At 49.3% G+C, this 12,824-nt stretch overlaps 1 protein-coding gene across 2 annotated transcripts in view; it reads right to left on the bottom strand.

The window, feature by feature from the left end:
- Galnt10 (polypeptide N-acetylgalactosaminyltransferase 10) overlaps positions 1-12,824 on the bottom strand; it is a 154,257-nt gene that overhangs the window by 129,706 nt on the left and 11,727 nt on the right. Inside the window, exon 1 of one of the 2 annotated variants that reach the window (XM_031354474.1) lies at positions 1,957-2,143. The exons of the other annotated variant lie outside the window; for it this stretch is intronic. The gene's annotated coding sequence lies outside the window, so the exon portion shown is untranslated. Of the gene's footprint in view, positions 1-1,956; positions 2,144-12,824 lie in introns of those variants that run through there. 2 annotated transcript variants of the gene reach the window in all.

Genomic DNA, 12,824 nt, shown 5'->3' with positions numbered 1-12,824 from the left:
GAGAGAGAGAGAGAGAGAGAGAGAGAGAGAGAGAGACAGAGAGACAAAGAGACAGAGAGAGACAGAGACAGAGACAGACAGAGACAGACAGACAGAGAGAGACAGAGACAGAGAGACAGACAGAGAGATAGACAGAGACAGAGACTTTTTTGGAAGCCAGTTAGCAGGTCTTCAAGGTATGCTACAGCATGACTATCCATTTAATAACTAATTACCCAATGAATTAACTAATTAATTAATAGAAATGAGCCAGGGCTTAACTCTGTAGCTCAGGCTTGCCTGGGACCTGCCTCAGCACTGGGAGTGCTGGAATGACAGGTTCAAGCCACTGTCACCCAGCCACAGCCTCTGCTTTCTCAGAGGCAAGGGAGAGAGCCTAGCCATGTCCATATCCAGAAAGAACAGGTAGAAATGACCATGGAGTAAAGGCAAGGGAGAGCAGGCAACCTCCATGTTCTGGAGCTACTCCAGCTGAGACTAGGTGAGACCTGGGCAGGCCACTGGCCAGGCTTTCTTTCCAGAGAGGGATGGCTGCGGACACCTCCTAAGATCCCTTCCAACCTCAACTCTGCTTCTCAAGCTGTCAGCAATTCCTTCAACATTATTTTAGTTGTCTAAATGTGTGTGCGTGTGTATGTGTGTGTGCGTGCTCGCACCTGCGTGCACACACAAACTGTGTGCATATCCATGTGTGAGTACATATTCACACACTGGGAGGCCAGAGGTCGACATTGGGTGTCAATCATCAATCACGCTCCATCTTTATTTTTTGAGACAGGGTTTCTCACTAAACCTGTAACTCTAACTAGTCTAGGGTGGCTGGTCAATGAGCGCTGAGATCCACCCATCTCTGTCCTCTCCCTGTGGGGTTTGCACCTGGGCTACAAGACACCATACCTATTTTCCTCTCCTTTTTTAAAGTGTAGATGTAGGGGTCTGAACTTAGCTCCTCATGCACAGCAGGCACCTGACCAACAGAGCTACCCCCCCCCCCTCACCGCCAGCTTCATTAGGAGTTTATGAAACAGGGTCTCCTGTAGCCCTGATTGCTCGCTCTCCACCTCTCTGTGTGGCTAAAGATGACTTTGACACTCATTTTTCTTAATTACACCAGTTATGTGTGTAGACAGTGGTACCTCAGGCCCCACGGTGGTGTAATGGAAGTTACTGATGTTTTCCTGCCAGAGCAGCCAGTGATGGCCTTTCTCTGAGTTAAAGGCTGTCCTCATATCTCTCTGTCTCTGTCTCTGTCTCTGTCTCTGTCTCTGTCTCTGTCTCTGTCTCTCTCTCTCTCTTCCTCTCCCCCTCCCCCTCCCCCTGACCCTCTCCCTCTCCCTCTCCCCTCCTCTTCTTTCCTGCCTTCTGAAAGGTTTTTCCCAATGAGGGGAGAGGGAGAAGAGGTGAGAACCGAAGGTGAGTGTTGCCTGGGCAGCCAAGAAGGAGGCTGGGTCTGCCCCTGCCACTTTGTGCTAAGTCATGGCTGAGGGATGTATTTAAAACACTGGCCCACGACAGCCAAACCAAATTTAAAAAACAAAACAAAACAGGTTTTTTGTTTGTTTGTTTGTTTGTTTTTTAAGTTTCAAAAAGGAAGTGTTTTAAGTCTGAAATGAAGAAGGACCATGGAAGATCTAGGGTTTTTCAAGGTGGGTTGTCATCGCCCAGGGTGGATGCTTGGCCGATGCCTCTGGGCTTAGTCAGAGAAACCTTAGGCAGGGTCCACAGTGATCTGCAGACAGGCACAGGCCCCAATTCGGTAGAGAGGAAAATCTAATCATTCTAACTTTAAATGCCCCTCCCCCAAAACTGCTTACTGGGTTTGAGGTCTGGCTCTTGATTTTGGGGAGCCACTAGGAATCCTCAGAATTCAGACCCAAACTCATCCTTCTCAGGAGCACTTTCATTATTAATAAAGAGTGTAAGTGACCGGCAGTGGACAGGGAGGCACAATCCCACCTGCTGTTCTGCGTCCAGATGTCTCCAACAGCTAGAAGGAGCCAAGGGTCTTGAGGTTGTGTACTGGAGCTGCAGGTCCCCAGAAAACGCTCTCAGCCCTCCATCTTCGGGAAGGACAGCCTCGTCAGAGGCCCCCAGGGCCAGAGAGGTTCCAGAACTGTATACAACCCAGGCTTCACCCCGCCTGACTCAAGCTGTCACCCAGCCAGGGCTCTTTGCTCAACAGAGAAAGCACGTGGGTTGGGGGAGGGGGTGCTTGCCAGCTCCAGCTCAGCTTCCTAAAAATCCACTTCTGTTGTGATCTTGGCCTAGAGAGGAGGTTAAGGGCAGGCATGCTGATGGCCACTGAGATTCAATACCTGCTGGAACGGCTAGCCCAAACATACCTGTTTTCCCTTCCGTCTTTCATTTTTATTTTTAAATTATGTATGGGGGTTGGGGGTATTAACTGTGCAAGTGAGCACAGGTATCTATCTGCAGGGTCCGGAAGAGAGTATTGGATCCCCTGGAATTGGGAGTTACAGGAGGTGGTGAGACAACCAAAGAAGAGGATGCTGGGAGCTGAGCTTGGGTCTTCTGGAAGGACAATTAGTCCCTGCTTTTAACTGCCTAGCTATCTCACCGGTCTCCTCCCTTCGTCCAAATTGCTACATATGAAGGTTGGAAGGCTGGACCTGGCGTTGGCGCTTCTCTCATCTCAGCCTCAGAGGCTGGTCAAACTAAGGCAAAGGTCTTGACACAAAGCCCCGTCTGACCTGTCACAGTGACAGAGGTGCAGCCTCAGCCTCCCACATGCTGGGAACTGATGAGGGTGACACACTGCCTAATCCCAGCACTTGAGAGGCAAGCAGACCTCTGAGTTCAAGGCCAGCCTGGTCTATATTGTGAGTTCCAAGACAGCCAGGGCTACATACCCTGCCTCAAAACAAACAAACAAACAAAACAAAACAAAACAAAAACAAACAATAATAAGATTATTATTTAATAGATTAATTAATTAATCTTATTAGCATTTAATAGATTGATTAACTAATTAATTAATTTCTGTCTGAAACAGACTCATGCAGTCCCTGTTACTTACAATGTAACAGAGAACGACTCTGAACTTGTGATTCTTTTCTCTACCTAAGTCACAGGTGAGCCTGAGACACCACGGGTGGCTTTCTGAAGTACCGGGGACTCACACATGCTTGGTAAGAACTCTACCCACTGAGCTACATCACCAGAGGCTCTGTGGTTCAGCCTGCCCTCCTGAGACACGCAGTCTAGGGAAGGCTAGTTGGCAGTGTGGGGTCACTGACGCCTCATGGACATGTCTACATTTTGAGCAACTGAGGCTTCCTCCTACACCATGTCCCCCTGGGAGTAGACTGCCCAATGCAAGGGACACTCCGGAAGCCTGCAACATGACCACCATCTTTAAAGAAAACTTACTTTTCATTTTGTATTTCATGTTGTGCTTGCATGCTTTACATGTGTGGGGGCACACATGTGTGAGAGTACATGTGCACATGTGAGTGTGTGTGTATGTGTGTGTGTGTACACATGTGTATATGAAAGCTTGAGGTCGATGTCAGGAAGCATCTCTGATCACTCTTCTACCTTAGTCATTGAGGCAGGATTTCTCAATCGAACCCAGAGTTCATCAATATGGCTAGTCTCAGTAGTGTGCTCTGGGATTCCATGACTCTGCCTTCAGAATCTGGACTAAGAGGTGGGCTGCCATGCCGATCTGACATTTAGACAGATTCTCAGAATCCACACTGAAGTCTTCATACTTGCAGGCCAAGGGCTTTAACCACTAAGTCACTTCCCTGGCCCCCCCATTTACTCTCTTCCTCTTCCTCTTCTTCCTTCTCCTCCCCTTCCTTCTCCTCCTCCTTATAGAGAGAGACCAATCAGAGCACAATTTTTTTGGGAGTTGGTTCTCTCCTCTCACCATGGCTTCTAGGGATCAAACTCAGGCTCAGGCTTCACCACCTCATTTGTTCCTTTTCACAGAGTCTTATGTAACCCACACTAGCCTCAAACTCACTAGTCACCAGGAATGACTCTGAACCTCTAATCCTTCTGCCTCCACTCTCCCAGGGTTAGGACTACAAATACCCACTACCACGCCCAATTTAAAACAAGCATACTGAGCCAGCCTCTTAACTGTAACTTCATAGGACCCAGAGCTAGAACCTTCCAGCAAAGCCAGAATCTTCGACCCACTCAAACCCAGAGCGAATAAATATTCGTGTGTTAAGCTTCCATGTTTGAGAATAACGTTTTAGACAATGATAAATAGCTACGAAGGGAAATGCAGTGTGTTCAAGAACAGGTGGGCAGCAGGAAAATTATGGATTTTATTTATTTATTTTAACACAGAAAGAGCAATCTACAAAATTGGAAATCAGGCTGAAAATCTAAGACCACCTGGCTTATACAATCAAAACTCATCACAAGAAAAAGAGGGGGGGTGTAGGCAGATGGACCCTGTGGTGGAGCCTGACAGTACAGCACAGTACCCTCCCTGATCTAGAGATACCTCCACAGGAAGTGACAGCTCCATGCCCACCCAGGGCCACAGTGCCTGCTGGCAGGCTCCTGTCTCCTCCTCTGGACTTAAGGCTTCTTTTCCTCTACCCAGCTCCTCCTTTCTCTTTCATCCACTCACTTCTACTCATGGGATTTTATATTTTCTTATTTTTTTGTTTTGTGATGACTCTGAATTCCTGATCCCTCCTGAGCTCCAGGCGGGATTGTACCACCATGCTCCGTTTTATGTAGTGCTTGGAATGAAACCCAGGACGTCTTGCAAGATAGGCAAGCTCTCTAGCAACTGAGATATGTTCTTAGGTCCTCTGTGGTTTTTGTTTGTCCTTTTAAGAAAAACAACTGGCAGAAGGGGGTGTGGGTGGGGGGCACAGGGCCTCACGTGGCTCAGGCTGGCTCAGACTCGCAGCAGTCCTATCTGAGCCCTTGCAGGGCCGGGATTACTGTGCGTGTACACTGTGGTGCCCCACAGTGCTCGTGGAGTTGCGCAATTCTCTAGTATAAATTTTAATCTTCCAGGAAGTCCCAGGCAGGGGAGACAGCTTCTGCCACCTTCTCTGGCATCTGACTACAACCCTCATGCCCATTTCTCCTACCCCCGCTTTCTCTGTCACCAATTGTTTTTTCTGACCCCTATGAGAACTGAAATAACTTTATTTTTCATTCGTGTGTCTCCTAAGAAAAAAGACATCAACGTGATCACAACACTGCTATCTGACTACAACCCACCCCCAAAAGTTGCTGATTTCTCCACTAACATTCTTTACACCTGTTACTTTTTCCAGTCAAGGGTCTCACATAGCCCAGGCTGGCCTTGAAACTGTTATATAGTCAAGGATGGCCTTGAGCTCCTGATTTTTCCTGCTTCTTCCCTCTGAGTGCTGAGATTATAAGCCCAAAATGCCTTGACACTATGCCCAGTTATGCTTTTTTTTTTTTTTTTTTTTTTTTTTTTTTAATTCTGGTCCAGGAGAGCATCCAAGTTTGTTCATTGCTTTTCTCACTTATAAGGTCTGACATGGGGCAGGCACTGTGTAAAACAGAAAGGATAAAACGGTAGGGAAGCAGACACAGCTACTGTCCTTGTGGATTTACAGTTAAGAGCAAGAGGGACTCGTCAAACAACCTGAGTTTAAGACTGTATAAACTAAGACGTGGAGCTTTAAGGAGATCCATAACTGGACTGTGGGCCAGGGAAGTCCCACCTTGTGTGTGTGGGAACTTGTGTGTTGTGAGTGTGAGCGTGCGTGCATGTCTGGTCAGTGTGTATGTATGTGTAGTGTATGAGCAAGGTGTGTGTGTACGCGCATATGTGTTGGTGTGTGTCTGGCATGTGTGTGCATCTCTGGTGCATGCATGTGTGGCCCGTGTTTGGCACATGTGTACATATTTGGTGTGTAGGCATAGTATGTTGGGTACATGCATGTTTTTGGCATCCATATGTGTGTCCAAGCACTGAGAAAGCATGGCCTGGTGTGAGAAGAAGGAGGTCCTGCACCTGGTGAGGATGGAGGTGGGGAGGACGGCAAGGGGAGGAGGGGCCTGGGGCAGAGCTCAGGTCTCTTATTCTAGAGCAGGAAGCTGCAGAAGAACCCTCAGGAGAGCAGCAGCATAATTTACAAACCAGAAGCAAAGTAATGAAAATAAGACGGGTCAACCAGCCGTTTGCTTCAATTCCCAAATCCAGGATGCATTTTTAATAACTTCTTAAATTAACTTGTTTAGTGACAGAGTCTGACCTGAATAGACACGGCCTTATTCACAGTCTTTATTCCTCCCCCAGTGTGTCTGTACTTTTTGTCACAGGGAAAAATAAAAGCATTTGATCACAGGAGCCTCCACAGGCCCCCAGCAAGGCAGCCATATAATACAATGCAGGCATCCCAAGGAAGCCCCCAAGCAGACAGCACCTGTGCCAGGGTCACGCACTGAATGCTTCTCCACGTCCACGTTCAAATTCTAGCTGCCACTTTGATGGTATCTGGAGGTGGGGTTTTAGGAGGTAACCAGGACACAGGTTACAAGGGTGGGGCCCCCACGAATGAGATTAGTGTCTTCTTAAGAACAAGTCTCTTAAACCCAGGGACACAAGTGCTCAACTATCTGTAAACAGGAAGAGCTCTTACCAGGAAAAGACCCCACTGGCTCCCTGAGCTCAGACTTCCACTCTCCATACCACTGAGAAATAAACATTTAGTATTTAAATCACTCACCTGAAGTATTTTATTAATATCAGGCCTAACCATGACGGTCACTTATAAGTTTGTTACTTTTAGGCTCTAAAGACACTATCACTGCCTGCCAGGCAAAAAATGTCTCTGTACCTTTAACCCTGTTTCCCTTCATAGTAATATGTATGATATGGCCCCTAAAAAGGACTGAATAGCACCACAATGCACAAGAAGAAGTTGCCATATTGCCCTGACATGTTAACTGGGCAGGCAGCAAGGGTAGGTAGTGCCCCTGGCACCAGGCTCTTGCCATAGGCAGATCTCCAGGTCTGGAACTTACATTGCCCACTTCTCCACCAGCATCTGCTGCCAGCAGCTTCCCCGGCACCTGTTCCTGAGTGGCCGCCCAGTATAATACTGGCTCGGAGACACTTCACCAGAGCTGCCTTCCCTAGCACCCTAGCAGGAAGAGCTCCACCACACTCCCCTGTCGTGGAAACACCCTCTCTGATACAGTCAGGAGTCCAGTGGGTGGCCCTCCACCTCAGCCCTGGCTGGAGGGTGCTTCCAGGACAATGATTTCAGCAGCCCTGGGTCAGGGCAGGCCTGGAGGAACAATGGTATCTGTCACTAAAAGTCAGAGACTAGTCCAAGTGCTTCGTGTACTTGTGTGTGTGTGTATATAAGACAGATAGACAGACAGACAGACAGACAGACAGACAGACATGTGCACTCATTTAAGTCTGGTAACTGGCTGGTGAGAGGACGACTCAGCAGGTACAAACACTTGCCATGCAAGATAGCCGGGGAAACCGACTCCACAAAGCTGTCTTCCGATCTCCATGCAAGCACCAAACTACACACACGTACACCAATCCTGACGAGAAGCCCAGGAAGCAGGTTCTGTAGTCGTGGCTCCTTGACTTCACATTATTTTATCTATTTTATTTTTCCCATGGTGCTTGGGGATGGAAGCCAGGACCTCAAGCACACAAGGCAGATAGATGCCCACCATGGAGCAGCACTTCCCCTGCCCTCCCAGCCTTCCATGCCCAAAGGAAAATGAGAAACAGCTAGGAACGTGCCAAACTGGGGCTCAAACACACTCAAACCTGTGGCCTTAAGCCTAGAGTTACACCAGGCACAGCAATCCCAGCACTCGGGAGGTAGAAACTGGAGGATGAGGAGCTAGTTCCCTTTGGCAGTTCAAGGCTAGACCAGGCTACATGAGACCCTGTCTCTAGAAACAAAAACACCAGGGATGGAGAGATGGCTCAGTGGCTAAGCACATTTGTTACTCTTCTAACGGTCTAGGTTCAATCCTCAGCATCCTCGTGACCTCTCACAACCATCTGTAATTCCAGTTCCACGGCATCTGACTCCCTCTTCTGGCCTTCTCAGGCCCTAGGTTTGCACATGGTGCACAGACACATATATGAGCAAAACATCCATACACTAAAATAAACTTAAAAACAAAAACAAGGATGTAAAAGCCTAGGCTTAAGGTAGTGTGGTGGTTAATTTCAACTGTCGACACAGTCTAAAATTATCTAGGGAAAGAATTCTGAGGAAGAAACTGTGTAGATGGGGCTAGTCCGTGGGCATGTCTGGGTGGGGCTGCCTATATCATATTAATTGATGTGGGAAGACCTGACCCATTCCCTGGCTTTGGGCCTTGCACTACCTAAGAGTAAGGAAAACAAGTTGAGCACTGAGAATGCGTGAATCCATTCTCTCTGCTCTTGGACATGTAACGGAGCGACTTTGAGTTCCTGCCACCTGACTTCTCTGCTTCGAGGGACTGGATCCTTTGGAAGAGCAGCCAGTGCTCTTAACTGTTGAGCCATCTCTCCAGCCCCTTGTCACAGCAACAAACAGGAGAATAATGTGGGGAGGGGCATGGAGGAGGGAGGAGCAGCAAGGGGGGAGGGAGGAGCAGGGAAGGCAGTCTGGGGCTGCTGTTCGTCCTTTACTCCGCTTGCTCCAACCCAGCAGGCGCTCTGCCCTGGAATGACCTGTCCAGCGCTGGAGCTCAAGGACGGGGAAAGCCATCCTTTCCTCTTGGAATGTCAAGTGCTTAGCAGAGCCAGCCTGGGGCACATCCCGTACTGAGTCAGAAGCTGATGACTGACATGCTGAATGAAGCAGAACTGGCGTGTACAGCAGCTCCGTGTCCTGCAGCTTCTCCGCCTCACCTGGCCTCGGTGTTGAAAGAGACAGAGAGAGAGAGACAGAGAGAGGGAGAGGGAGAGAGACAGAGAGAGACAGGGAGACAGGGAGATGGAGAGAGAGGGAGAGAGAGAGAGAGAGAGAGAGAGACAGAGAGAGAGAGAGAGAGAGACAGAGACAGAGACAGAGACAGAGACAGAGACAGAGTGACAGAGACAGAGACAGAGTTGATTCAACTCCTGAACTGTAGAATGCTTGGAAAGCAATCTGGCCACATGTTTGCATGGCAGAGTACTCTTCTCCAGGAACTAGAAGGTAGATCTTCCTAGATCACGAATCTAGCTCTGCCTACATGCCAATGTCTCTCAGTCCCACACCTGCCTTTACTTCTCAAGTGCCAATGAATGAATAACTTGAGTAGTCCATACTGCACCGGAACCTCTCATCCCACTATGCCGACTATGCTGCCACCCCCTCCCCTACTGTGGCACTTTGAATGTGCTTGGCCCAGGGACTGTCACTCTTAGGTGTGGCCTTGGAGTGGGTGTGGCCTTGTTGGAGGAAGTGCGTCACTGTGGGGGATGGGCTTTGAGACCCTCCTCCTAGCTGCCTGGGAGGCAGTCTTCCCTCTGTCTTTAGATGTAGAACTCTCAGTTCCTTCTCTTGCACCATGTCTGCCTGGACACTACCATGCTTCCCACCATGATGATAACGGACTGAACCTTTGAACCTGCAAGCCAGCCTCAATTAAACGTTGCCCTTTATAAGAGTTGCCTTGGTCATGGTGTCTCTTCATAGCAGAGGCTTACCAGACTTATATCACCACACCTGGCAAGACAGCTGACAGTCAATGTCACCAACATCTGGAGCTCAGAGACTTCAAGCAACAAGTGCAGTGGCTGGATGACTGTCATCTGGACACAGCAAGATGAATGAAAGGATTCACTCTCCTTCCACCTCAGTGGCTGGTCTCTGCCTCACTTTTTTCTTGTATAGCCATGGCTCCTATGCAGTCATCCTATGTTATGCCTTAACCATCTGATAGCTTCCCAGTCTCCCAGGCCAGCAGTCAGAGCCTAAGATCCAACCTCTCCAGATACAGGCAGTTTCGGGTACTACTGCCTTCCCCACTGCTGCTGGAAGAAGGTCCCCTTTCTGCCACCTGGGAAATGCAGTCTTACTAGGCACACACTGCTATGGTCTGGGCTTATGTAAAAAAATCATCTCTCTTTACAGAACCTCTTTCTGACCTTGACCAATGTTGTCTCCCAGAACCCAACAGTGTGATGCTAGTCTCCTAGGCAGCACCCAGAACCTGTCAGTGTTTTCCTTCAGGCTGGTAGCTCTAATGGAGGTGGTGGTGGTGGTGGCGGGGGGGTAGGGTGTGGCTTTTGTATCTAGCCTCCAGATTGATTTAGTGAGGACTCAGAACAAAATTTTTTTGTTGCAGTCAATGTAGGAACTTGGGACAAAACAGTGCAAAGAGGGGGGAGGAGAAGGAGGAGGGATGGAGAGAGTTATTAATCCTAATCAGGAATGTGGCTTTGGTTAAAGAAAACATGTGTGCAGTGTGACACATTATGTTCTCTCAGGAGAGAACCTTCCCCATAAACTAAAATGGAGCAGAAGTAGCAGGGAAAGGCTAAGACTGTTACCCACGGATCTGGGCATGCCAGGTGCTTCTGGCTTCTGGCACCTCTAGGTTCCCAGGACTCTCTTTCCTCCATGTCTCTTCACTTCTTCTTGTCTCTTCACTTCTTCTAAAGAGCCCCATCAATCATAGAGGACGAAGGATGTACCCACTCCGGCATGACTTCATCCAGTTAGAATCCTCCCTCCATGCAGGGTCTTATTCTGAAGGACTGGGGCTTAGGAGTTTAATGTATGACTCGGGGGACATGTTAACCTGCCCTGCCACACACACACACACACACACACACACACACACACACTCAAATCCATGTGTCAATGAGCCTAGGAAAAGCCTGGGCCTGGCCAGGAGCCCTTCTCCTCAGAGACCCACCACAGACTGACAGGGTACTCAGCTCTACCTGCAGCAAACACCTTCTCCCGCCAGCAAGAAGCAAGCACGAGCACACATGCCCAAGAACCACAGGAAAAACACCAGCTCAGAGAAGGCATCTCAAATTGCCAAGAACATCTGAAGGGAATGCATAAAAACCTCCTCAGGCAAGGGTACCACCAGGCAAGCCCCGTGGTTGAGGATGGAGACTACTTGGGGGAGAGAAGTGGAGTCCCGCCAGGCCTCCTCCAAGCTCTGCCAACAATCCTTGGCTCCTACTCTGAGCTCTCACTCCCAAAGCCTTCGCTCGCATCTCACCAGGAAGAAGGAAGGCTGTCTTTTCCCTCTTCCTTCCAGAGGAAAATGTGCAGCATCCCCCAGCACCAGGGTCCCAGAGTGTCCATATGAGATGTGCAAGGAGAGAGTAGGAAGGTTCAGCAGTCATGGCCCTTCCTCTAGAGTGCTCCAGACAAGAGTATGCACCATCCATTCACTCACTCATTCAGCCAACAGTCTGAGCACCTACTATGTGCTACACCGTGTATGCAGCAGTAAATAAGACATGCAAGGTACCTACCCTCCTGGTGCTTGACAGAAACATGAACCAGGAAATGACAAGCGAGGCCATAGCCATGCTAGTCAATTGAAATGTAGTATGGACAACTCAGTTTGGGACATGGCAGAGAGATGAGCGGGGTCTCTATGAGGTGACATTGGAGCTGAGACCTGGAAGATCATGACTCAGTCAGGCACCAGTCTTTGGGAAAAGCATTCTACATCCAGGGTCATGGGGTAAGCACATGTCTAGTGTGTTAAGACGTCCACTATGGCTGGAGTGTTGGGTAGGGAGAGATGAACAGAGCTGTATATACTGTGGGTGTTGCCTTAGCCGGCTGCTGGAGAGGTTGAGAGGAGGGACAGGTGCCTCAGAGTTCTGCCTGTGACATTCTCTGACTGTAAGTACGACTGGACTATGATCTCACAGGAGGGTGGGGCTATGATCTCAGAAAGGTGGGGCAGGCACCCGGTGGGGCATCAGAGGGAGGGGGGATTTGGTTTGTGCTGTAGAGCTCTGCTCAGCTACAATGGTATGCCAGACTCACTGGGGAGAACTGGGGGCCTCACTGTGTGTCCAGAACCGTCAGGACCCTCAAGACTCAGCCTCTCAGCCAGCACAATTGACAAAAGAGGAGTGCCTTGAGGAGCACAGATGGGGGCCGGCTCAAGGTCATACAGTTCCTGAAGGCTTCCATCTGTCAACTGGGAGCTCCTCTATCCGGAAGAGACCAGACCAGGGGGCCTAGAGATCAGAGCTAGTCCGCTCAGCATGCTGCCTGTTCCCCACAGAGCATAGCCTGTTTACTCACAAGGTAGCCATGTTTACTCCACAACGACATTATTTGAGTAGCTGCAATAGAAAACAGACTATCCACAAGCCCAGGGGATCTCTTGACATAAATTACCCCCAGACACGATAGCTATGATAGCCATGTTCAGGAGTAGAATTCCCAGGGAAGGAGTGTTGAGCTCACCTTCAACAATCTGGGATCCCGTCCACTCTACCCCATCATCCAAAGCCTCCCCAAAAGAGTTCCTGCTCAAATACATGACTTCCTTCTGCTGAGCCTGAAGGTGCATAGGGTTAGCACCAGGCAGGAAGGTCTACACATACTTCCAAAAGATGGATGAGTTCCTTCTCGGATGGTCAGGTAATGCTTTCTAGGAAAGGAAAAACTTAAGAAGAGACAGAAAAGCTGAGTGGAGGGCGACTGAGATCCTTTGCCACCCTGAGCCACGGTGAGGAACTTGCTGAGGGGAGTGGGGTGAGCTCCCCATCGCTGGGAGTTGCAGGTTTAAGATGGCCGCCCAGTCAGGAACTGGCACCAGCCCCAAGGAGGGAAGCCGTACCTTTTTTTGTGCCCTTTAACCGCTGCAGAGAAAGAGAGCAGAGCCTGACAATTTGGGTT

The sequence above is a fragment of the Mastomys coucha genome, unplaced genomic scaffold (assembly GCF_008632895.1).
Source record: "Mastomys coucha isolate ucsf_1 unplaced genomic scaffold, UCSF_Mcou_1 pScaffold5, whole genome shotgun sequence".
Lineage (NCBI taxonomy): Eukaryota > Metazoa > Chordata > Mammalia > Rodentia > Muridae > Mastomys > Mastomys coucha.
This window is presented reverse-complemented; position numbering and strand designations above follow the sequence as displayed.